General features: G+C 43.7%; 1 protein-coding gene and 1 pseudogene across 2 annotated transcripts in view; one reads left to right on the top strand and one right to left on the bottom strand.

The window, feature by feature from the left end:
• SYTL4 (synaptotagmin like 4) overlaps positions 1-26,440 on the top strand; it is a 160,140-nt gene that overhangs the window by 98,836 nt on the left and 34,864 nt on the right. For both annotated transcript variants that reach the window (XR_009598860.1, XR_009598857.1), the window contains exon 18: positions 24,838-24,918. The gene's annotated coding sequence lies outside the window, so the exon portion shown is untranslated. The remainder of the gene's footprint in view (positions 1-24,837; positions 24,919-26,440) is intronic.
• On the bottom strand, positions 2,629-3,326 carry LOC114111359 (ferritin light chain-like; annotated as a pseudogene).

Raw genomic sequence — 26,440 nt, 5'->3', positions numbered from 1 at the left:
ATTTGTGTGACCTTTTCTGTGCTTCCACTTATGAGCTGTGTGATCTTGGGCAAGTTGCCTGACCTCCCTTTGCTTCCATTTCTGAGCCCTGTGATCTTAGGCAAGTTGCCTACCTCTCTATGCTTCAGTATCTTACCTGTGTTATTGTATGTAATTTGCCTGACCACTCTGTTCTTCTAATTTTGAACTGTCTGATCTTAAGCAAGTTGCCTAATCCCTTTTTGCTTCCACTTCTGAGTTGTGCAATTGTAGGCAAGTTGCCTGTTTTTACTGTGTTTCCACATCTGAGCTGTGTGATCTTAGGCAAGGTGCCTGACCTGTAGGTACTTCCTCTCCTGAACTGTCCTATCTTAGTCAAGGTGCCTGAACTCTCTGTGCTTCCCCTTAAGAGCTGTGTGATCTTAGGCAATTTGCATGACCTCTCTGTGTTTCCACCTATGAGCTGTATGAACTTAGTTAAGGTGCCTGTCCTTTCTGTGCTTCCATTTGACCTGTGTGATTTTAGGCAAGTTACTTAACAACTCTGTGCTTCCATATGTGAGTTGTGTGCACTTAGGCAAGATGCCTAACCTCTCTGTGTTTCCACATGAGCTGTGTGTTCTTAGGCATGTTGCCTAACCTCTCTGTGCTTCTATATGGGAGCTGTGTGATCTTAGGCAAGTTGCGTAAACTCTCTGTGTTTCCAAATTTGAGTTGTGTGATCTTAGGCAAGCTTCCTGACCTCTCTGTGCTTACACTTCTGACTTGTGTCATCTTAGGCAAGTTGCCTGTCCTCTCTGTTCTTCCAGCTCTGAGCTGAGTGATCTTAGGCAAGTTACCTGAACTCTCTGTGCTACCACTTTGGAGCTGTGTGATCCTAAGCAAGTAGCCTGACCTCTAGTGCTTTCTTTATGAGCTGTGTGATGTTTGGGAAGTTTTCTGGTATCTGTGTGCTCTGTGATCCACATCTGAGCTGTGTGATCTTAGGCAATTCGTCTAACTTCTGTGCTTCCATATCTAAGCTGTGTGACCTTAGGCAAGTTGTGTAAAATCTCTGTGCTTCCACTTCTGAGCTGTGTGATCTTAGGCAAGGTGCCTGATCTTTCTGGGCTTCCACTTCTGAGTCTCTTATCTTAGGCAAGTTGTCTGACCTCTCTGTGCTTTCAACTTGGAGATGTGTGATGTTAGACTAGTTGCTACCTCTCTGTATTTCCACTTTAGAGCACTGTGATCTTAGTGAAGTTCCTGATCTCTCTGTGCTTCTACTTCTGAGTTGTGTCATCTCAGTCAAGTTGCCCGACCTCTGTGTGCTTCCACATGTAAGCTGTGTGTTCTTAGGCAAGTTCCTGAACATCTCTGTGCTTCCACATCTGAGCTGTGTGAACCTGTGCAGGTTCCCTGACCTCTCTGTGCTTCCAGTTCTGAGCTGTGTGATGTCAGGGAGGTTGCCTGACATCTCTGTGCTTCCAAGTCTGAGCTCTGTGATCTTAGGCACGTTGCCTAACCTCACTACGCTTCTACTTCTTAGCTTTGTGATCTTAAGCAAGTTCCCTGACCTCTCTGTGCTTCCACTTCTGAGCTGTTTCATCTTAGGCAAGTTGCCTGACCTCTCTGTTTCCAACACTGAGCTGTTTTCTCTTAGTCATGATGCCTGACCTCTCTGTGTTTCCATTTAAGAGCTATGTGATCTTAGGCAAGTTTCCTGACCTTTCTGTGCTTCCACATCTGAGCTGTGTGCTGGTAGGCAAGGTGACTAACCTCTCTGTGCTTCCATTGCTGAGCTGTGTGATCTTAGGCAAGTTGCCTGAGCTCTGTGTATTTTGACTTATGAGCTGTGTGACCTTAGATAAATTGTCTGACCTCTCTGTGCTTCCATATATGAGCTCTGTGCTCTTAGGCAAGGTTTTAACCTCTCTGTACTTTCACTTTTGAGCTGTGTGATCTTAGCCAAGTTGCCTAACCTCTCTGTGCTTCTACTTCTTATCTGGGTGATCATAGCCAAGTTGCCTGACCTGTGTTCTTCCACCTCTGAACTTTGTGATCTTAGCAAAGTTGCCTGAGTCTCTGTGTTTCCATGTGAGCCCTATGATCTTAGGCAGGTTTTCTAACCACTCTGTGCTTCTACTTAAGAGCTGTGTGATCTTAGCCAAGTTTCCTGACCTCTCTCTGCTTTCGCTTCTGAGCTGTACGATGTTAGGCAGGTTTCCTGACCTCTCGGTGCTTCCACTTGTGAGCTGTATGATCTTAGGCAAGTTGCCTAACTTCTCTGTGCTTCAATATATGAGCTCTTAGGTAAGGTCCCTAACCTCTCTGTGCTTCCACCTGTGAACTGTGTGATTTCAGTCAAGTTGCCTGCCCTCTCTGTGCTTCCACTTTTGAGCTGTGTGATGTTACACAAGTTACCTAACTTCTCTGTGCTTCCACTTCTGAGATGTGTGATCTTAAGCAAGTTTCCTGCCGTCATTGTGCTTCCACTTTTGAGCTGTTATCTTTTTTTTTTTTGCTGCAAAAAGCTTTATTGTTTCCATTTGGTCCAAGGCTTGAGAGGGCTCCAGGGTGTTAAAAAGCTGCCTAGTGGCTGCAGAGAGGGGCTTCAGGCAGCCCTGATGTGAGGTGGGTTCTTCAGTGGCCACTGGTCTTCAGAAGCTCCTAGTCGTGCTTGAGGGTAAGCCTTTGAAGAGATACTCACCCAACCCAGCCTGGGGACCAGCCAGCCTGCGGAGGTTGGTCCGGTGGTCACCCATCTTCTTGATGAGTTTCACTTCCTCATCTAGGAAGTGGTTCTCCAGGAAGTCGCAGATGTGGGGGGCTCCGCGGGCAGAAGCCAGGCCATGCAGATCCAGCGGGGCTTGATTCAGGCTCTTCTCTACGAGAAGGGCGGCTTCCATGGCCTCCTGGGTTTTACCCCACTCATCTTGAGATGGCTTCTGCACGTCCAGAAGAGGGCGCGGCCGCCACGCTGGTTTTGCAGTTTCAAGAGACGCTCCGCGCCCTCGCGCTTCTCCTTGGCCAATTCGCGAAAAAAGTGACCCACACCCTCCAGGGCCACATCGTCGTGGTCGAAATAGAAGCCCAGAAAGAGGTAGGTGTAGGAGACCCCGCAGTTGCATGTTAACCAGGCGGTTGACGGCGGCCTCCACCTCGGTAGAATAATTCTGACGAATCTGGGAGCTCATGATTGGTCGGTAATAAGGAGTTAAAAAATGGTGGCTGGTCCCGGTGATCGTGGATAGCTGAGTGGCTGACTCCAGAGGTTGCGACTGGAAAAAAGGTTGGAGGGTGGTCGGAGGCTGGAGCAAGGGGTGTCCCTGGGTCTGTTCCGTCCAAGCACTGTTGAAGCAAGAGACAGATCCGCGGGGCCGCCCAGCGCACTTCCTGAGCTGTGTTATCTTAGTCAAATTGCCTAACCCTCCGTGTTTCCACTTCTGAGCCATGTGCTATTAGGCTAAGTGCCCAAGCACTCTGTACTTCCACTGATGTGCTGCGTGTTCTTAGGCTAATTGCTTGACTTCTCTGTGCTTCCACTTAAGAGCTGTGTAGGCTGGTAGGCAAGGTGACTAACCACTTGTGTTTCCACTTCTGAGATATATGATTGTAGGCAAATTTCCTGACCTCTCTGCGCGTCCACTTTTGAGCTGTGTGATATTGCACAAGTTACCTAACTTCTCTGTGCTTCCACTTCTGAGGTTTGTGATCTTAAGCAAGTTTCCTGACCTCTTTGTTCTTCTATTTATGAGCTGTGTGCTCTTGGGCAAAGTGACAAATTTCTCTGTGCTTCTACTTAAGAACTGTGTGATCTTAGGCAAACTGCCTGACCTCTCTGTGATTTCAGCTCTGAGCTCCATGATCTTTGGAAAATTTCCTGACCCCTCCATGCTCCCATTTAGGAGCTGTGTGCTGCTAGGCAAGGTGACTAACCTCTATGTGCCTCCACTTTCGAGATGTGTGATCTTATGCAAGTTGCCTGGCCTCTCTGTACTGCCAATAAAGTGCTGTTTGATTTTAGGCAAATGACCTGGACTCTCTGGGCTTCCACTTCTGAGCTATGTGACCTTAAATAAGTAGTCTGACCTCTGTGTTTCCACATGTGAGCTGTGTGATCTTAGATAGGTTACATGTCCTCTCTGTTTCCTCTTCTGTTCTGTGTTATCTTAGGCAAGTTGCCTGACCACTCTATGCTCCCATATCTGAGCTCTGTGATCGTAGGAAAGTTGCCTAACATCTCTGCACTTCCATATGTGAATTGTGTGATTTTAGGCAATTCCCCTGATCTGTCTGTGCTTTCACTTTTGAGCTGTGTGACCTTAGAAATTTTACTAACCTCTATGTGCTTCCACTTCTGAGCTGTGTGATCTTAAGTAAGTTGCCTGTCATCTTTTTGCTTCTCTTTCTGAGCTGTGTGATCATAGTCAAGTTGCCTAAGGGCTCTGTGTTTCCACTTCTGAGCTGTGTGCTGTTAGGGAAAATGCGTAACCACCCTGTGCTTGCACTTGAGAGCTGTGTGTTCTTAGGCTAATTGCTTGACCTCTCTGTGCTTCCAGCTCTGTTCTACATCATCTTCGGAACCTTTCCTGACCTCTCTGTTCTTCATCTTAACAGCTGTATGCTGGTAGGCAAGGTGACTGTCTACTCTGTGCTTCCACTTCTGAGATGTTTGATCTTAGGCAAGTTGACTGGCCTCTCTGTGCTTCTACAAAAGTGCTGTTTCATCCTAGGCAAGTTGCCTGACCTCTCTGTGTTTATACCTCTGACCTCTGATCTTAGTCCAGTTTCCTGACTCTGTGCTTCCACTCTGAGCTGTGGGATCATAGACAAGTTTCTTGACCTCTCTGTACTTCCATATCTGAGCTGTGTGATCTTAGCCAAGTTGCCTGACCACTCTGTGCTTCCACATCTGAGCTGTGTGCTGGTAGGCAAGGTGACTAACCTCTCTGTGCTTCCATTGCTGAGCTGTGTGATCTTAGGCAAGTTGCCTGACCTCTGTGTATTTTGACTTATGAGCTGTGTGACCTTAGATAAATTGTGCTTCCATATATGAGCTGTGTGCTCTTAGGCAAGGTTTTAACCTCTCTGTACTTTCACTTTTGAGCTGTGTGATCTTAGCCAAGTTGCCTAATCTCTCTGTGCTTCTACTTCTTATCTGGGTGATCATAGCCAAGTTGCCTGACCTGTGTTCTTCCACCTCTGAACTTTGTGATCTTAGCAAAGTTGCCTGACTCTCTGTGTTTCCATGTGAGCCATGTGATCTTAGGCAGGTTTTCTAACCACTCTGTCCTACTTATGAGCTGTGTGATCTTACCAAGTTTCCTGACCCCTCTCTGCTTTCGCTTCTGAGCTGTACGATGTTAGGCAAGTTTCCTGACCTCTTAATGCTTCCACTTGTGAGCTGTGTGATTTCAGTCAAATTGCCTGCCCTCACTGTGCTTCCACTTGAGCTGGATCATCTTAGGAAAGTTGCCTAAGCTCTGTGTTGTTCCATATATGAGCTCTGTGCTCTTAGGCAAGGTGCCTAACCTTTCTGTGATTCCATTTCTGAGCAGAGTGATCTTAGGTTGCTTGACCTCTCTGTTCTTCCACTTCTGAGCTGTGTTATGTTAGGCAAATTGCCTAACTTCACTGTGTTTCCATTTCTGAGCTGTGTGTTCTTAGGCAAGTTGCCTCAACTCTCTGTGCTTCCACTTCAGAGCTGTGTGATCTTATACACAGGTTGCCTGACTTCTACGTGCTTCCATGTCTGAGCTCTGCGATATTAGGCAAGTTGCCTAACTTCTCTGTTTCTAATTCTGAAGTTGTGAGTTCTTAGACAAGTCGCCCTACTTCTCTGTGCTTCTACCACTGAGCTGTGAGATCTTAGGAAAGTTGCCTGACCTTCTGTGCTTCCATTTCTGAGCTGTATTATCTTCGCAAAGTTGCCTTATGTCTCTGTGCTTCCAGTTCTAAGCTGTGTGATTTTAAGCATGTTACCTGCCCTCTTTTTGCCTCCACTTCCGAGCTGTGTGATATCAGGCATTTATTGGCAAACCTTTCTGTGCTTCTGTGTATGAACTGTGTGGTCTTAGGCAAAGTGCCTAACATCTCTGTGCTTCCATTTCTGAGCTGTGTGATCCTAAGCAAGTTGCCTGACCTCTTGGTCCTTCCATTTTTGTGTCGTGTGATCTATTGAAAATGCCTAACCTCTCTGTGCTTCTATGTATGAGCTGTGTGCTCTTAGCAAAGTGTGTAACTTCTTTCTGCTTCCACTTAAGAGCTATGTAATCTTAAGGAAATTGCCTAACCTTTCTGTGCTTCCAGCGCTGAGCTACATGATCCTAGGAAAATTTGCTGACTTCTCTGTGCTTCCACTTATGAGTTGTGTGCTGGTAGGCAACGTGATTAACCTCTCTTTGCTTCCACATCTGAGCTATGTGATCTTAAGCAAGATGCCTGACCTCTCTGTGTTTCCAGTCTGAGATGTTTCATCTTAGGCAAGTTGCCTGATCTTTCTGTGATTCCGCTATTGAGCTGTGAGATCTTGGTCAAGTTGCCTGACATCTCTGTTCTTTTCCTTGTGAACTGTGTAATCTTAGGCAAGTTGCCTGACCTCTCTGTGCTTCCACTTTGGAACTGTCTTCCAATGAAAGTTGCATGAACTCTCTATGATTCTGCTTCTTGAGCTATGTGACCTTAGTCAAGTTGTCTGACATCTCTGTTTTTAAACCTCTGAGCTGCTGCTGCTGCTGCTGCTAAGTCGCTTCAGTTGTGTCCGACTCTGTGCAACCCCATAGACGGCAGCCCACCAGGCTCTGCTGTCCCTGGGATTCTCCAGGCAAGAACACTGGAGTGGGTTGCCATTTCCTTCTCCAATGCAGGAAAGTGAAAAGTGAAAGTGAATTCGCTCAGTCGTGTCCGACTCTTCGTGACCCCATGGACTGCAGCCCACCAGACTCCTCTATCCATGGGATTTTTCAGGCAAGAGTACTGGAGTGGGGTGCCATTGCTTTCTCCACACCTCTTAGCTGTGTGATCTTATTCAAGGTGCCTGATTTCTCTGTGCTTTAATGTGAGCTGTGGGCTCTTAGTCAAGGTGTCCGACCTCTCTGGGCTTTCACTTGTGAACTGTGTGATCTTAGTTCTGTGTTCTTAGTCATGTTACCTGATGTCTCTGTGTTTCCATGTCTGAGCTCTATGATGTCAGGGAGGTGTCCTGAATCTCTGTGCTTCCAAGTCTGAGCTTTGTGATCTTAGGCAAGTTGCCTATCCTCTCTTTGCTTCGACTTATGAGGAATGTGATCTTTGGCAGTTGCCTATCCTCTCTGTTCTTCCACTTCTGTGTTGTGGGATCTTAGCCAAGTTGCCTGACCTCTATGAGCTTCCACTTGTTAGCTTTGTGAAGTTAGGCAAGATGTCTGACCTCTCAGTGCTCCCATATCTTAACTCTGAGATCCTTGGCAAGTTTCCTAACCTTTCACTGCTTCCAGATGTGAGATGTGTGATCTTAAGCAAGCTTGCTAACTTCTCTGTGCTTCCACATCTGAGCTATATGATCTTAGGCAAGCTGCCTGACCTTTCTCAGGTGCCACTTCTGTGCTCTGTGATCTTAAGCAAGTTGTGGGACATCACTGTGCATCCATTTCTGCTATGTATGATCTTAGCCAGGTTGCCAGACCTCTCTGTGGTTTCACTTCTGAGCTGTGATATTTTAGGCAAGTTGCCTGACCTCTGTCCTTCCACTTGCAAGCTATATTTTAGGTAAGTTGCCAGACCTCTCTTTGTTTCCAGCTCATAGCTGTGACCTTAGTCAAGGAGCATAACCTCTCTGTACTTCCGCTTCTGAACTGTGTTATCTTAGGTAAGTTGACTGACTTCTCTGTGCTTCCTTATGTGAGTTGTGTGCTCTTAGGCAAGTTCTGTACATTCTCTGTACTTCCACTAAAGAGCTGTGTGATCTTAAGCACGTTGCCTGATCTCTCTGTGATTCTACTCCTGAACTTTGTGATCTTAGGCAAGTTGCCTGACCTCTCTGTGCTTTCTCTTCTGAGTTGTGTAATCTTGGGCAAGTTACTGAACATCTCTATGCTTCCACTTCTAAGCTGTGTGATCCTAGGCAAGGTGCCTGACATCTCTGTGCTTCCACTTCAGAGCTGTGTCATGTTACTACAGTTGCCTGGCATCTCTGAGATTCCCATATGAGCTGTTTGTTCTTAGACAAGATGCCTAACCTCTCTGTGCTTCCACTGTTGAGCTGTGTGATCATAGGCAAGTTGACTGACCTCTCTGTACTTCCACATGTGAGTCTTGTGCTCTTAGGCAAGTTGTGTAAACTCTCTGTGCTTCTGCTTCTGAGCTCTGTGATCTTATCCAAGTTGGGTAACCTCTTTATGCTTTTTATGCTTACACTTCTGAGCTGTGTGATTTTGGCAAGTTGCCTGACCTCTCTGTGCTTCCATATCTGAGCTGTATGACCTTAGTAAAGGTGCCTGACTTCTCTTTGTTTCCACTTTTGAGCTGTCTGATCTTAGGTAAGTTGACTGACCTTTCTTTGCCTCCACTTCTGGGCTGTGTGATCTTAGGCAAATTGCCTAACATCTCTGTGTTTCCACCTATTAGCTGCATGACCTTAGTGAAGGCGCCTGACCACTCTGTACTTCCACTTGAACTGTGTGACCTTCAGATTTGCCTCGCATCTCTGTGCTTCCATAAATGAGCTGTGTGCTCTTAGAAAAGGTGCCTAACCTCTCTTTACTTCCACTAGAGCTGTGTTTTCTTAGGTAACTTGGCTAAATTCTCTTAGCTTCCATATCTGAGGAGTTGTGTGATCTCAGGCAAATTGCCTGACCTCTCTGTGCTTTCACTTTGGATCTGTTCGATGTTAGGCATGTTACTTGACCTATCAGTGTTTCCAGTAGAGCTGTTTGATCTTAGGGAATTGTCTGACCACTCTGTGTTTCCACTTCTGAGCTGTGTGATCTTAGTCTAGTTGCCTGACCTCTCTGTGCTTCCACATCTATGATGTTTGATCCTAGGCTAGTTGCTGGACCTCTCTGTGCTTCTACTTATGGGCTATGTAATCTTAGGCAAGTCTCATAAACACTCTGTGCTTCCACATCTGAGTTGTGTGATCTTAGGCATGCTGTCTGACCTCTCTGTGTTTCCACCTGTGAGCTGTTTGATCTTAGTCAACGTGCATGACCTCTCTGAGCTTCCACTACAGCTGTGAGATCTTAGGCAAGATGCCTGACCTCACTGTGCTTCCACTGAAGAGCTCTGTGATCTTAGGCAAGTTGCCTGACCTCTCTGTGATTCCACCTCTGACCTGTGTGATCTTAGGCAAGTTGTGTAAAAACTCTGTGCTTCCATATGTGAGCTATGTGCTCTTAGGCAAGGTGCCTAACCTCTCTGTGTTTCCACGTGAGTTATGTGTTCTTAGGCAAGTTGCCTAACCTTTCTGTGCTTCCACTTCTGACCTGTGGGTACTTAGACGAGTTGCCTGACCTCTCTGTGCTTCCACTTCAGAACTGTGTGATCTTAGGCAAGTTGGCTAACCTCTCTGTGCTTCCATATGTGACCAGTGTGCTCTTAGGCAAGTTGCATAACTGTGCTTCCACCTCTGAGCTCTGTGATCTTACACAAGTTGTATAACCTCTCTATGCTTACACTTCTGAGCTGTGTGATCTTGGCAAGCTGTCTGACCTCACTGTGCTTCCATATATGAGCTGTGTGTCCTTAGTAAATGTGCCTGACCTCTCTGTGTTTCCACTTCTGAGCTGTGTGATCTTAGGCAAGTTGCCTAAACTCTCTGTGCTTCTACTCCGAGCCATGTGATCTTAGGCTACTGCCTAACCTCTCTGTGTTTCCACTTCTGATCTGTGTCACCCTAGGCAAGTTGCCTGAACTCTCTGTGCTTCTGTTTCTGAGGTGTGTTCAGTTCATTTGAGTCATTCAGTCATGTGTGATTCTTTGAGACCCCACGGACTGCAGCATGACAGACTTCCCTGTCCATCACCAACTCCGAGAACTTGCTCAAACTCATGTCCATCGAGTCAGTAATGCCGTACAATCATCTCTTCCTCTGTCGTACTCTTCTCCTTCTGTCTTCAAGCTTTCTCAGCATCAGGGTCTTTTCCAATGAGTCAGTACTTTGCATCAGGTGGCCAAAGTATTGGAACTTCGGCTTTAGCATCAGTCCTTCCAAACAATATTCAGGACTGATTTCCTATAGGATTGACTGGTTGGATCTCCTTGCAGTCCAAGACACTCTCAAGAGTCTTCTCCAACACCGCAGTTTAAAAGCATCAATTCTTTGGTGCTCAGCTGTCTTTATGGTCCACCTCTCACATCCCTATATAACTATGGGAAAAACCATAGCTTTGACTAGATAGACTGTTGTTGGCAAAGTAATGTCTCTGCTTTTTAATATGCTGTCTAGGTTGCTCATAACTTTTCTTCCAAGGAGCAAGGGTCTTTTAATTTCATGGCTGCAGTCACCATCTGCAGTGATTCTGGAGCCCAAGAAAATAAAGTCTGTCACTGTTTCCATTGTTTCACCCTCTATTAGCCATGAGGGATTGGGACCAGATGCCTTATCTTAGTGTTTTGAATATTGAGTCTTAAGCCAGCTTTTTCACTCTCCTCTTTCACTTGCATCAAGAGACTCTTTAGTTCTGCTTCTCTTCTGCCATAAGGGTGGTGTCATCTGCATATCTGAGGTTATTGATATTTCTCCCAGGAATCTTGATTCCAGTTTGTGCTTCATCCAGCCTGGCATTTCGCTTGATGTAATCTTCATAGAAGTTAAATAAGTGGGTGACAATATACAGCCTTGTTATTCTCCTTTCCTAATCTGGAACCAGACTGTTATTCCATGTCCAGTTCTAACTGTTGTTCTTGACCTGCATATAGATTTCTCAGGAGGCAGATAAGGTGGTCTAGTATTCCCATCTCTTTAAGAATTTTCCAAAGTTTGTTGTGATCCACAAAGTCAAAGAATTTGGCATAGTCAATAAAGCAGAAGTAGATATTTTTCTGGAACACCCTTGCTTTTTCAGTGATCCAACATGTTGACAATTTGATATCTGGTTCCTCTGCCCTTTCTAAATCCAGCTTGAACATCTGAAAGTTCTTGGTTCATGTCCTATTGAAGCCTAGTTTGGAGAATTTTGAGCATTACTTTGCTAGCATGTGAGATGAGTGCATTTGTGTGGTAGTCTGAATATTCTTTAGGATTGTCTTTAATTGGGATTGGAATGAACAGTGACCTTTTCCAGTCCTGTGGCCACTGCTGAGTTTTCCAAATTTGGTGGCATATCGAGTGGAACACTTTCACAGCATTGTCTTTTAGGATTCTGAAATAGCTCAACTGGAATTCCATCACCTCCACTAGCTTTGATCATAGTAATGCTTCCTAAGGTCCACTTGACTCCACATTCCAGGATGTCTGGCTCTAGGTGAGTGATCGCACCATCGTGGTTATCTGGGTCATTAAATTCTTTTTTGTATCATTCTTCTGTGTATTCTTGCCATCTCTTCTTAATATCTTCTGCTTCTGTTAGGTCCATACCATTTCTGTTCTTAATTTTGCCCATCTTTGCATGAAATATTCCCTTGGTATCTCTAATTTTATTGAAGAGATCTCTAGTCTTTCCCACTCTATTTATTTCCTGTATTTCTTTGCATTGATCACTGAGGAAGGCTTTCTTAGCTCTCCTTGGTATTCTTTGGAACTCTGCATTCAGATGGGTATATCTTTCCTTTTCTCTTTGCCTTTAGCTTCTCTTCATTTCTTATCTATTTGTAAGGCCTCCTCAGACAACCATTTTGCCTTTTTGCATTTCATTTTTTTGGGGATGTCTTGATGACCGCCTGCTGTGCATTGTCACAAACCTCTGTCCATAGTTCTTTAGGCACTCTATCAGATCTAATCCTTGGAATCTATTGGTCACTTCCAGTGTATAATCGTAAGGGATTTGATTTAGGTCATTCCTGAATGGTTTAGTGGTTTCCCCTACTTTCTTCAACTTTAGTCTGAATTTGGCAATAAGGAGTTCATGATCTGAGCCACAGTCATATCCTGGGCTTTTTTTTTTTTTTGTGTGTGTGTGTGTGTGACTGTATAGAGCTACAAAGAATATAATCAATCTGATTTCAGTATTGACCATCTGGTGATGTCTGTGTGTCAAGTCAGGTCTTGAGGGCCTCGAAGAGGGTATTTGCTACGACCAGTGCATTCTCTTGACAAAACTTTGTCAGGCTTTGCCCTGCTTCACTTTGTACTCCATGGCCAAAGTTGCCTGTTACACCAGGTATCTCTTGACTTCCTCCTTTTGCATTCCATTCTGCTGTGATGGAAAAAACACGTGTTTGTTTGTTTGTTTGTTTGTTTGTTTGTTTGTTTTTTGCTGTTAGTTCTAGAAGGTCTTGTAGGTCATCATAGAACTGTTCAACCTCAGCTTCTTCAGCATTAGTGGTTGGGGCATAGACTTGGATTACTGTGATATCAAATGGATTGCCATGGAAATGAACAGAGATCATTCTGTCATTTCTGAGATTGCACCCATCTTAGGAATGTCCCATATCTGCTCTGTGCCTGAACTTCTGACCTGTGAGATCTTAGGCAAGTTGCCAGTCTCTCTGTGCTTCCACTTCAAGCTATGTGATCTTAGGCAAGTTGCTTGACCTCTGTGTGCTTCTTTTTGTGGCTGTGTGATCTTAGGAAAGTTGTCTGAAACCTCTGTGCTTCCACTTTTGAGCAGTGTGATATTTGGTAAATTGCCTGACCTCTCTGTTCTTCCATATCTAAGCTCTGTGACATAAGGCAAGTTCCCTAACATCTCCATGCTTCTCCTTCTGACCTGTGTGATATTAGGCAAGTTCCCTGACCTGTCTTTGCTTCCATAAGAGCTGTGTGTCTAAGCAAGTTGCCTGACCTCTATGTCCCTCCACTTCTAGGCTGTTTGATCTTAGGCAAGCTGCCTGACCTCTCTATGTTTCCACTTCGGAACTGTGTGATCTTAGTCAAGAAGTCTGACCTCTGTGTGCTTCCAAATATGAGCTGTGTGTTCTTAGACAAGTTGCCGAACATCTCTATGTGTCCACTTTTCAGCTGTGTGATTTTGCGCAAGATGCCTGACCTCTCTGTGCCTCCAAATCTGAGCTGTGAGATCTTAGGCAAGTTGCCTAACCTCTCAGTGTTTTCCATATCTGAGGTGTCTGATCTTAGGCAAGCTGCCTGACCTCCCTGTGCTTCCATATTTGAGCTGTGTGATTTTAGGCAAGTTGCCAACACTCTCTGTGCTTCCATATGTGAGCTGTGTGATCTTAGGCAGGATGTCTGACCTCTGTGCTTCCTCTTGTGAACTGTGTAATTTTAGGCAAGTTGCCTAAACTCTCTCTGCTTCCACAGAAGCTCTTTGATCTTAAGCAAGTTGCCTGATGTCTTTGCTTCCATATCTGAGCTGTGTGACCTTAGGTAACTTGCCTAACCACTCTGTGCTTCCATTTCTGAGGTGGGATCTTTGGTAAGTTTCCTGACTTCTCTTTGCTGGCACTAATGAGCTGTGTGATCTTAGGCAAGTTGCCTAAATTTTCTGTTTCCACTTCTGTGCTCTGTGTTCTTAGGCAGGTTGGGTAATCTCTCTGTGCTTCCAATTCTGAGCTGGGTGACCTTAGGCAAGTTGCCTGACATCTCCTTGCTTTAACTTCTCAGCTGTTTGATCTTAGGCAAGTAGCCTGACCTCTCAGTGCTTCCACCTCTGAGCTGTGTGATTTTAGGCAAGTTGCCTAACTTCTCTGTGCTTACTCTTCAGCACTGTAGGAACTAAGCAAGTTGCCTGAACTCCCTGTGCTTTCATATCTGAGCTGTGTGACGTTTCACAAGTTGCCCAATCTCTATGTGCTTCCACTAGTGAACTGTGTGATTTTGTCAAGTTGCCTGACCTCTCTGTGCTTCCACCTGTGAGCTGTGTGATCTTAGGCAAGATGCCTGACCTCTCAGTGCCTCCCTATCTGAGATGTGTGGTCTTAGGCAAATTCCCTAATGTATTGATGCTTCCATGTATGAGCTGTGTGATCCTAGGCAAGCTGCCTGACCTCTCTTTGCCTCCATATTTGAGCTATGTGATTTTAGGCAAGTTGCCTAACCTCTCTGTGCTTCCATATCTGAGCTGTGTGATCTTAAGCAAGTTGCCAAACCTCTCTGTGCTTCTACATGTGAGTTGTATGAACTTAAGCAAGTTTCATAACCTGTCTGTGCTTCCATATATCAGTTGTGTAACCTTAGGCAAGTTGCCACCTGATGCGAAGAACGGACTCATTGGAAAAGACTCTGATGCTGGGAAAGATTGAGGGCAGGAAGATCAGAGGACAACAGAGGATGAGATGGTCGGATGGCATCACTGACTCAATGGACATGAGTTTGAGCAAGCTCCCGGAGTTGGTGATGGACAGGGAAGCTTGGCGTGTTGCAGTACATGGGGTTGTAAAGTATCAGACATGAGTGAGCAACTGAACTGAACTGAACTGAACAAAGACCTAGAAGAAATAAAAATGAACAGAGATGAACAACACAATTGCTGAAATTAAAAATACTCTAGAAGGAAACAATAACAATAACTGAGGCAGAAAATGGTTGAAATAACTGCTGAAGATCAGAATAGAGGAAAAAGAATGGAAAGAATAGAGGATAGTCTGAGAGTCCTTTAGGACAATATTAAATGCAGTGAGATTCGAATTATAGGGGTCCCAAAGAGGAAGGACTTCCAAGGTTCCTCTAGTGGTAAAGAACCCAGATGTCAATGCCAGAGACATAAGGGACACTGGTTCAATCCATGGGTCAGGAAGATCCCCTGGAGAAGGGAATGGCAACTCACTCCAGTATTTTGGCCTGGAGAATCTCATGGACAAAGGAGCCTGGTGGGCTACAGTCCATGGGGTTGCACAGAGTTGGACCTGAGTGAAGGGACTTAGTACACAAAGAAGAGAAAAAGAAAGGGTCTGAGAAAATTTTTGAAGAGATTATAGTCGAATACTTTCCCAACTTGGGAAAGGAAATAGTCAATTCGGAGGAGAGCCAATGCTCTCATTCAAGATAAATCAAAAGAGAAATACACCGAGACACATACTAATCACACTAAACAAAGATTAAACACAAAGAAAGAATATTAAAAGCAGCAAGGGAAAAGCAACAAGTAACACACAAGTGAAAACCCATATGATTGACAGGTGATCTTTTAGCAGAAACTCTGCAGGCCAGGAGGGAATGGCAGGATATATTTAAGGTACTGAAAGGAAAAAAATCTACAACCAATAATAGTCTACCCAGCAAGGATGTTATTCAAAATTGATGGAGAAATACAAAGCTTTACAGAAAAGCAGAAGTTAAGAGAATTTAGCACTACCAAACCAATTTTACAACAAATGTTAAAGGGACTTCTATAGGCATGAAACATGAGGGAAGGAAAAGATCTGCAAAAACAAATGGAAAACAATTAAATGCCAATAGGAACATATATATCAATAATTATTTTAAATATAAATGGATTATGTGCTCCAACCAAAAGACAAAGACTGGCTGAGGAATACAGAAACAAGACCCACATATATTGCTGTCTATGAGAGATGCACTTCAGACCTAAAGACACATACAGACTGAAAGTGAGAGAGTGGAAAAAGCTATTCCAATCCAAATATAAATCAAAAGAAAACCAGAGTGGCTATTCTCATATCAGACAGAATAGACCTTAAAATATAAAATATTATAAAAGATAAAGGACATTCCCTAATGATCAAGGCATCAGACTGAGAAGGTAACAGGTAGGAAGGCTAGGGGTCCCCAAGTGGAGGAAATAGACTGCAAATGTCAGACTTTTTTTTTTTTTTTTCTCTCTCAAGCAGCAGGAGGAAACAAACTACAAATGTCAGACATTTTTTCCCCTTCTCTATACAAAATTAAAAGGTTTCTGTGTTGCCATGACAACACCTGGTTCCACCTAAACGTAACTTTTCTCAAACCTTGCGCTAACCAATGCATTTTTCTTATGGATATGTTTTCTGTAAGCTATGTTAATGAGCTATGTATTTACCTTAGAATCTACCTTTCTTCAAGTCAGTTCCGCCTAAGACTCAGAACTAATAATGGCTCAACAAACCAGCAGGTTTTACTCGTGGAAATATTCTCTTAAGCTATGTTTATAAAACTACGTATTTGCTTGGAAATCTGTCTTTCCTCAAGATTCATGTCAATTGTTTTATGGCCCAGGATGACTCACCTTATGCCGAGGCTATCTCAAAATGCATGTTGTGGCTGAGAGGCCTGGAGCCACTTTCTCAATTTTGAGGCATTTACTTTCTCTAATTAGCAGCTTGCCAATAGGTATGTACCTCCTTGCTAAAAACTAGCAAGGGGACACTCTTTCTGCCCCCTTCTGATATCTATGTCAAAAGCTTTCTCTATCTCTTTTATACTTTAATAAAACTTTATTACACAAAAGCTCTGAGCAATCAAGCCTCGTCACTGGCCCCGGATTGAATTCATCTCCTCAGGAAGCCAAGAATCCTGGCATTGTTCATGGCTCATTTTAACAGCAATCTTTCAAAACCGTGAAGAAGACATAATAAATTGTAAATATTTATGCACCCAACACAGGAGCTCCTCAATACATATGCAAACACTAACAGATATAAAAGGGGAAAGTGACAGTAACACAATAATAGTAGGCGATTTTAACACCCCATTTACACCAATGGACAGATCATCAAAACAGAAAATTAATAAGGAAACACAAGCCTTCAGTGACACATTAGAGAAGATGGACCTATGTTCCAGGCATTCCATCAAAATGCAGAAGAATACACTTTCTTCTCAAATGCACATGGAACATTCTCCTGGTCTATCATTCTCCACGATAGACCACATCTTGGGTCACAAATCAAGCCTTATAAAATTTAAGAATATTGAAATTGTATCAAACATCTTTTCTGACTACAATGCTATGAGACTAGATATCAATCACAGGGAAACAAAACTGTAAGAAACACAAATATTAACATGTTTGCATATACTTGTGTGGTCACTATTCACTCAAATTCACAGAATGTTCTTTACATGAACACATTCACAGATTCACTGAGATATAAGAAATGTTCACATACATGCACTACAGACCCAAATTCTCTAATATTGAAGCATATTCACAGACTTAAAACATATTCACCAATTTATTCATGTGTCTAGACACAGTCAGGCTTCTCTTGTGGCTCAGATGACAAAGAATCTTTCAAGAGAATCAATTCAGGAGACCTGGCTTTGATCTCTGACTTGGGAATATCCCCTGGAGAAGGGAATGACTACCCACTTCAGTATTCTAATCCAGAGAAATCCATGAACAGTGGAACCTGGCAGGCTAGAGTCCATGGGGTCACAAAGTGTCTGAAATGACTGAGCAGCTAACACTTTCATAGACACTCATATAATCGTACACATTCCCTCACACAAAATGCTCACATGCCACTAACACATGAACATGCTTACAAATTCAGATCCTTATATATGCTGACAACAGTATACTCAGATGCCCTTATATGTGCATATTAGTATGCTCACAAACAGCAATATTTTCATGTATATATGTGAACACAAATTTTCTCACAGGCATCACTAAGTTCATACTTTCACACACACAGGCACTCATATAAACTCACAAGCACCTACTCATATCTTTACAAAAGTGAAATCACAGTAACAAGCTTATACTAATGAACAGTTACACACTCACTCATGAAAATGTCCTTACATATACATTTCCTCAAACAAGCTCACACATTCACTCACACACATTCTCGTATAATCCCATCATATACAATTCCCCAGGTATGAGACACTCATAAACAGCATCATAATCATATTCTCACAGATGAGTATGCTCACATTTACCATGAAGTTCACACATTTATACACAAAGAGATGTTCTAGTATACACACATACACACTTGGACAGTAACTCACGGAAATATACATCAATTTCACATGCTCACAAACATGTACATTCACTCTCACACACATTAATATGCTAACATTCATGACCATGGTCACACATTCACTCATCCGTATGAAAACTTCCATTCATTTCAACACACAAACTCATATGTTTGAATAGGCTCCCATGATCACTCACACAAATAAATGTGATTATATACATGTCCAAGGTCACATTCACTTGCACAAACATGCTCCAAAACCCATTCACTCATAGTTACTGCTCACACATTCACCTGAATGTGACAGCAAATTAAATCATACTAACATCCATACACTCATAGTCACTCACATACACATTAATACGCTCAGAGGTAGGAATGTGATCACACTCACTGAGACACTCACATTCACTCATACAAAGTCATTCAAATATACTAATATAGTTGACCATTGAGTGATGCAGAGGTTAGGTGTGCTGTCCATTCATGTGTATTTAAATATGTTTAACATATAATCTGCTCTCACAATATGATGTTTCTGTCAATCTGGGTTTTGTATCCATGGATTCAAATAATGTCATGTAGTACTGCAGTTTTTGCTATTGAACAAATCTGCATTTATGTAGACCTGTTTAAACTCCTGTTGTTTAAGAGTCAGATGTGCATTTAAAATATTAGAAGGGAAATTTCCTGACAGTCCAGTGGTTAGGACTTGGCATTCTCCCTGCTGTGGCCCCATGTTCAATATCTGGTCAGGGAACTAAGATCCTGAAACCTGTGCAACATGCCCTCCCCAAAATATCAGACAAATAATCAAGCTTAAATTTACACACATGCACACATGCACACACGCACACACCAACATGGTAATATCCATTGATATAGTCGCTTGTCCACTCATACATATGAACATGCACAAATATTTCCTTAGTAATAAGTTCATATTCCTATTAACACGCTCACACTTGAAGAGGCTCACACATTCATTTTTCCACACATACACTGCAATATAAAGGAACCATAGATGGCCTCACTTTACTTATTCACAACAGGCTGTAACCCATTAGCTGAAAAACCGGGCAGTACCAAACTCAGTTTTTACACACCAATTGGTTTAAATATTGGGTTGGTCAGAGTTCGTTCAGATTATCCTTACCATCTTACAGAAAAACCTGAAAAATCTTTTTGGCCAATCCAGTATATTCCAAACAAGCAGATTTTAATCCATTTAGAGTACCCTCCTGGTAAAGAAATCATTTATTCCCCTGGTAAAGAATCCACCTGCCAGTGCAGGAGACACAAGAGACTCCAGTTTGATCCCAGAGTCAGAAAGATCCCAGAGAAGGAAATGAGAAGCCACTCCAGAAGTCTGCTTGGGCAATCCCATTGACAGAGAAGCCAGGAAGATTACAGTCCATGGGACTGCAAAAGAGTGTGACACCACTTGGCGACTAAACAACAATAAATGTGAGGGTTTTTTTTCTCTACATGTTGGGGCCAGAATGCTAGAGCATTAGAGTGGCCTGCTCTCCAGGAGTTAATTGCCCTGAAGATCTGATACACTGACCTTTACCTTCTTTTCCCCTTCTACGATGTCAGCCAAGAACCTTCACTTCATCTTTGCCTCCTTTTGCAATGGGAGTGGGGTACTACTGGAGCCCAGTTTCTGTCCTGATGAGGCTAAAGAGGCCTATCAACGCATTGGCTGAACCTCTTCCATCCCTTCCCAAGGAGAGGGGAGGCACTCTGGTTCACTGGAAGCCCAGGGGTCTGGAAGTGATCCCCAGTCACCTATCTCCCGATCCGTCAAAGGTGTCCAGATCTTTCAGAATTCAAGCTGGGCAGTCAAATTATCCTTTGACTACACAAAGTGAACTCTTGGGCATAAGCTATTTCAAGAGAAAAGACTTTGTGTTTTTACAGAGGGTAGGTGCAGGGAGGGGTGCCTCACACCACCAACCCATAGCCCAGTGCTCCAGCTCCTCTGGAGCTGACTCAGGAATGACTATAGGGGCCAGAATGAGTAGAGGGCTGGGTGGTGCCCAAGCCACAGGAGGAGACAGGATTGGACATCATTTTGAATGGCTCCTGGCATCTGCAGGATTTGCTAAACTGGCAAGGCCATCAGGGTGGGCGGAGCCAGTTGCATGCTAAGCTTCCTGCTCCCTTGCTAGCAGCCAGAAGCGCCTCAGACCTAGTGCTCTTAGAAGCCAAGGGATTGGTTCGCAGTGTGCTTCTGGAGTCAAGCTGCTGGGCAGCTGCTCTTTTCACTGCTCTGAGGTTCAGGTTCCCTGATCGAGTCCCACCTTCCCTGTCTCCCTTGCCCACAACGGTCTCACGTGAGAGGCAGCTATTTGCGGAATAACAAGCTCCCAGCCCCATCTCATGGTTAGCCCACTCACCCCTTCCTCTGTCTTCAACTAGCTCTCCAGCAGTCTCCAGTGTTTTCCAATTCAGAGCTATGGTGTCCAGATGAGCGGCAAGTCCCTGTGCCCATACTGCTCACCGGCATCCAGCTCTTGAAGGGCGATGACGACAATCCCAGCTGGACATTCAACTTTGACATCTAACCTCTCCTCTTCTGATGTTCCTGAAGTCATTCTGGACTTCTTTAATTGATAAGCAGGGGTTGCCAGGCAGTGAACAAATATACATTTTAGAAGAAGACGGCTCAGGTAGACATTGGTCTGAGCTTTTAAACCTCTGCCCATGCACCCCGCCTACTGGCCAGTCCCTAGAGGAATTGGTGGTAGGGAAGGTGACGTCTGGTTGAGATGGAGTCCCTTTGTTTCAGTGCCTGTGTTACTGTGGTAGCTAACAGCGCCCAAATCACAGAGGGTGGGGAACTCACGACCAAGGATCCACCCATCCATGTCCAGGGACTGAGTTCTCTTCAGCCATATGTACCGTTCATGTGTGTGTGAGTGTGTGTGAGTGTGTGTGTGTGTGTGCATGCACACGCACCCATGTGCTTGTGCAGGGAGTGGCCGGTTGTGGGGTGAGGGCTAAAATTAATAGCTTGTGCTGAGTTAACGTGGTAAAATGGAGAGGATCTTGAATGGCCTAATCCCAAGTTTCTTTCCTCACTCTGCTCCACCAGATAGGGTCCTCTCAGAAGCCCTCCTTATTGAATGCACCTGATGCATTCCTGCATATTCTCCCTTAATAGTGTTTCCTTTTCTGCCAGCAGAACCATTCAAAGACCCCAATCACATCTTGCTCAGGAATCACAGGCTACCTCACCCACTTAATACTGCAAAACCCTCTTGCCACCAACCCTTCTGATTTAGTCTGTTCCAGAATGCCACCCTCATGTGTCCTACATTGCCCTGCAGCAATGTCCTCTTTTCCTGGGCTACCCAAGAGGTGAGTCACTGGGTCTCTGAACCTTTCCCCATAACCACCCAGAAGGTCTGGACCACTCATGATTAAATGTAGACAAAATCCAAAGCTGTAAATTTGCACTGCTCAAAAAAAGATTCTGAACAACTTTGTGCAGAGAGAAAAGACAAAATGAAAGATTTCCATGCAACCAATGTGGCAGCAACATAGCAGAATATGGTTTCAGTCCAGCCCTGTCTGGCTTGAGGGCCCAGCAATGTTCTGCTGGGCCACTCTGTTACCTTTGTCTCTTTTTCAGTAAAAATCCTAATCCTAGTTATAGGGCAAAATGACCATGGCACTTTTGTGACAGTGATGAGATGAAATCAAACCCAACTTAAGCCAGAGTCCTTAAAACTTATTAAGCAACCATTGTCATAGGGGAGGCCCCTAGCCTTAATGAACCCGAGTTGAGGCTCTCTGAAGAAGAAATGCATAAATATGAGCAGAATAGAGAAGACACCTCCCCATTCACACACACAAAGTATATCCAGTGACAAAGAAGCAAAATGGATGAGAGAGAAAGAAATCAGAAAACTTGAATACAGAGGGAGGAAAGAATTTGAATGGCCCACACTTTAATCCAGTTGGAAATCTAGAATTTGCTAAAAGAATTTATACCTTTGTCCTTGGCAGACGACTGTCTTCTTACTGTGTGCTCACATGGTGTTTTCTTTGTTTAGTATGGGGAGGGAGTGAAAGCTCTGGGTGTCTCCTCTTATAAGGATACTCTCTTGTTGGATTACAACTCCATGCTTGTAATCTTAATTACTCATTTAATCTTATTCAATGTTTATTAAAGATGTAATCTTTAATAAGACCTCGTTTAAAAAGACATTCAGTGGCTGAGTAATACTTTATTGTGTATATGTTCCACAGCTTTCTTATCCATTCGTCTGCTGATGGACATCTAGGTTGCTTCCATGTCCTGGCTATTATAAACAGTGCTGTGATGAACATTGGGGTACACATGTCTCTTTCAGTTCTGGTTTCCTCAGTGTGTATGCCCAGCAGTGGGATTGTTGGGTCATATGGCAGTTCTCTTTCAAATTTTTTAATGAATCTCCACACTGTTTGAGACAGCAAAAGAGACACAGATGTATAGAGCAGTCTTTTGGACTCTGTGGGAGAGGGTGACGGTGGGATGATTTGGGAGAATGGCATTGAAACATGTATATTACCATATGTGAAATTAATCTCCAGTCTGGGTTTGATGCATGATACAGGATGCTCAGGGCTGGTGCACTGGGATGACCCAGAGGGATGGGCTGGGGAGGGAGGGTGGCAGTGGGAGGGGGGTTCAGGATGGGGAACACATGTACACCCGTGGCGGATTCATGCCAATGTACAGCAAAACCAATACAATATTGTAAAGTAATTAGCCTTCAATTAAAATAAATAAATTTATACTAAGAAATAAAATAAAAAGACCTCATTTAATCGTAATTACTCTTTAAAGGCTGTATCTCCAAATACAGTCACATTGCGGATTAAGGTTTCAAGATACCCATTTTGAGAGAATAGGATTCAGTTCATAACATCTCGACTTATATTTTGGGTGTGTGCAAGGCAAGTGATTCCCAGAGTTCTTTACCTCAAAGGGGACACCTCTTAGGCAGTGGCCCAAAAGTTTATAAAAATGTACAGATGGGCCCATTTGTTATCCAGGGCATCCAGTAGTAAAGTGAAGTTTGGCCAATTGTGCTGACCCATTGGTCCCATCCTTTATCATGGGTATTGTCACCATCATTTGTATGACTGCTTTCCATCCTTCCAGGGGATGATGGAGACAAGAACATATGTAGTGTACAAACACCCAATATTGTCCACTCAGTTGATTTAAAGGGGCTCCTCAGGTAGCCAAGACATCTGAGAGAGGGATGACTTCTCCACTATCTCATTTAGCAGGGGACTAAGGGCAGTAGACCATGCCCTCTTGCAAGAAGTATATGCTAGAAAACTCTCTTGTATTAGGAAGGCCTCAGAAACCATGCTGAGGTTTTAGGTTGCTGGTTCCATGACCCAAGGCATGTTGGGCAACTGGGTATGGAGCATAGCAGGCTCAGGGTCTTTGAGGACCTCTATTTTGAGGATGGCCTAGTATGTGACCTATAGTTGCCACTCTAATTGTTTGTAGTACAAGGCCTAGAAGGGTAGTTTCTTGCATCAGTGGCCTGTGGGCAACTTATAGCTGTCATGGATGGTCCAAAAATGCCAGGGGGGTGTAGGTAAAGGTTACTAAGGCTTCATCAGCGAAGGAACCTCTGGAGACACTAATGGGAATGTCCATTGATTTAGACATGGACAGATTCTAGAGTCTTTTGTTGGAAGGCTTTATCATTTTGTTAATGTAAATTGTTTTAGTAAATTCTGGGCTTCTAATTGGATTAAATTGTAACTTTAGACAGAAACAGGTATAAAACAAGTTTATATATTGATTGATGAAAATGGTGTGATCAGAGGCTCATAGGAACTTAACCTTTTATTTCCCTTGGTAGCAATGTTTTATAGTCACTAATTCATTACCTTATAGGATATAGAGTGAACATACACAAACGCATTGCAAGGACTGATATACCTTGGTCATCTTCTGAAAGTACCAAAGGATCACAGTGATGCTCAGGGATTGTTCCTATTCCCATGCCCTTTGGGAGGAAGCATTCATGCTGAGGGTCTCAGGTGTCTTTCTTGAGCATGTCAGAAAGCTTTGGAAAGGCCAGTTCTCTGCGGGTCTTAGTCTGGGTACTTGCATGTGCTCATCCAAGACACCTCTAGGCTGAAAGCACATGATTAATGAGAGAAATGCTTGCTCTTAGAATGAATGTCTTTGAGAAGACAGCCTGGAGGCCTAAGAATATGAAAAGATTTTGTTGGGCGAGGGCCAGAAGACTCTCTCTGTGTCACGCCATTTGCTCACCCTAAAAAGAGAGGTCTACAAGATGAAGGTTGACATGGATGTGACAACAAAATCCCTGTCCCAGCTCAGTTAGGGAAATGTGACTTGTGCTGGAGAACACAGACTGGTTAGCTCAGCTCAAGAGAACCCTGAGGGTGGAAGATTACTTTTCTTGGGGCAATCAGCTGCCCATGGATGGATCCCCATTAACATGGAGAGCTGTGTTCATGCTGATTCCCAGATGGGGCTCTTTAGGGGGTTGAAGTAATGCTTTTTTTTTTGTGAGCTCCTCCTGCCTGCTTCCTCTCCTCTCCACTTGCTAGAATGCCTGCCCCCACTACCCCAACCCTTCATCCTTCCTGTTGACATGGATCCAGGCTTTGCACCCCATCTTCCAGATAAAAGCTGGGGAGGAGGAGGAGGCAGCATCACTGCGTGCTTGCTTCTGGCTGACTCACCATAGGGAGAGAAGGGGGTGGGGGAAATAATGTGTACACTTAGGACTATACACGTCTATATGTGTGCCAGAGAAAGCATGGCCCTGGAAAGGTGACAACTGGGGTATTCTCTGTTGTTTGTTCTTTGGGAAACAATGTGGCATTTACTGATGACCAATGACTTCTCTGTTTCAGCAAAAACTATGAGAATGGTTCTAAAGGTTTCAGACAGGGTGCTGACAGCACATTGTGTCTCTCTGAGTCCATATATTGGAGGTGAGCCATTTCTACACACTTGTGGTTTGTTTTTTTTTTAATTGAAGTATAGTTTTATTATTATTATTTTATTATTTTACTTTATAATACTGTATTGGTTTTGCCATACATCAACATGAATCTGCCATGGGTGTACACGTGTTCCCAATCCCGAAACCCCCGCCCCACCTTCCCCCCAATACCATCCCTCTGGGTCATCCCAGTGCACCAGCCCCAAGCATCCTGTATCCTGCATTGAACCTAGACTGGCGATTTGTTCCTTATATGATATTATACATGTTTCAATGCCATTCTCCCAAATCATTCCACCCCCTCCCTCTCCCTCTCCCACGGAGTCCAAAAGACTGATCTATACATCTGTGTCTCTTTTGCTGTCTCACATACAGGGTTATCGTTGCCATCTTTCTAAATTCCATATATATACGTTAGTATACTGTATTGGTGTTTTTCTTTCTGGTTTACTTCACTCTGTATAATTGGCTCCAGTTTCATCCACCTCATTAGAACTGATTCAAATGTATTCTTTTCAATGGCCGAGTAATACTCCATTGTGTATATGTACCACAGCTTTCTTACCTGTTCATCTGCTGATGGACATCGAGGTTGCTTACAGTGTTATACTGGTTTCAGGTCCACAGCATAGTGACTCAGTTTTACATATTTAGACATTCTCTTTTCGTTTTCTTTTCCATTATGGTTTATCACAGATATTGAATACAGTTGTTCCCTGTGCAATACAGTAAGACCTTGTTTATCCATTCTGTGTATAATAGTTTGCATCTGAATAATAGTTTTCATAATGTATAATATTTTGCATCTCCCAATCCATTCCTCTCCTACACCCCCTCACCCATGCTTTGGCAACCATAATTCTGTTCTCTGTGTCTGTAATCTGTTTATATTTCATAGATGTGTTCATTTGTAGACAGATGAATGTTTTTAAGTGAATCTTTTTATATTTAATATTTAAATATTTCTTTAATTTATTTGACTATGTTGGGTCTCAGTTGTGGCACGTGCGATCTTCATTGCCACATGCAGGATCTTTAGTTAGAGCACAAGGGATCTTTTAGTTGTGGTAGGTGGGACCTTTTTAGAGGCAAATGGGATCTTCAGTTGTTTGGTTGTGGCATGTGGATCTTTCAGTTGCAGCATGTGGCAGCTTTAGTTGTGGCAGCTTTAGTTGTGGCAGCTTTAGTTGTGGCAGCTTTAGTTGTGGCATGCAGGGCCTTTGGTTGTGGCATGTGGTTTCTTTGTTGCGGCACACAGGGTCTATTAATTGTATCATCTGAGATCCTTGTTGCAGCATGTCCAGCCTTTTCACCTTGTGGGATGTTTTTAGTGGTTGCATGTGGGTTCTTTTAGTTAAAGTATGTGGGATCTGTGTTGTGAATGTGGGACCATTGTTGCAGCATGCGGTATATTTAGCTGTGGCATGCAGGATCTTTATTTGAGGCATGTGGGACCTTTAGTTGCAGCATGTGAACTCTTAGTGCTGGCATTTGGGATCTAGTTTCCTGAC

Source organism: Ovis aries, chromosome X, assembly GCF_016772045.2.
Source record: "Ovis aries strain OAR_USU_Benz2616 breed Rambouillet chromosome X, ARS-UI_Ramb_v3.0, whole genome shotgun sequence".
In the NCBI taxonomy this organism is placed as follows: Eukaryota; Metazoa; Chordata; class Mammalia; order Artiodactyla; family Bovidae; genus Ovis; species Ovis aries.
This window is presented reverse-complemented; position numbering and strand designations above follow the sequence as displayed.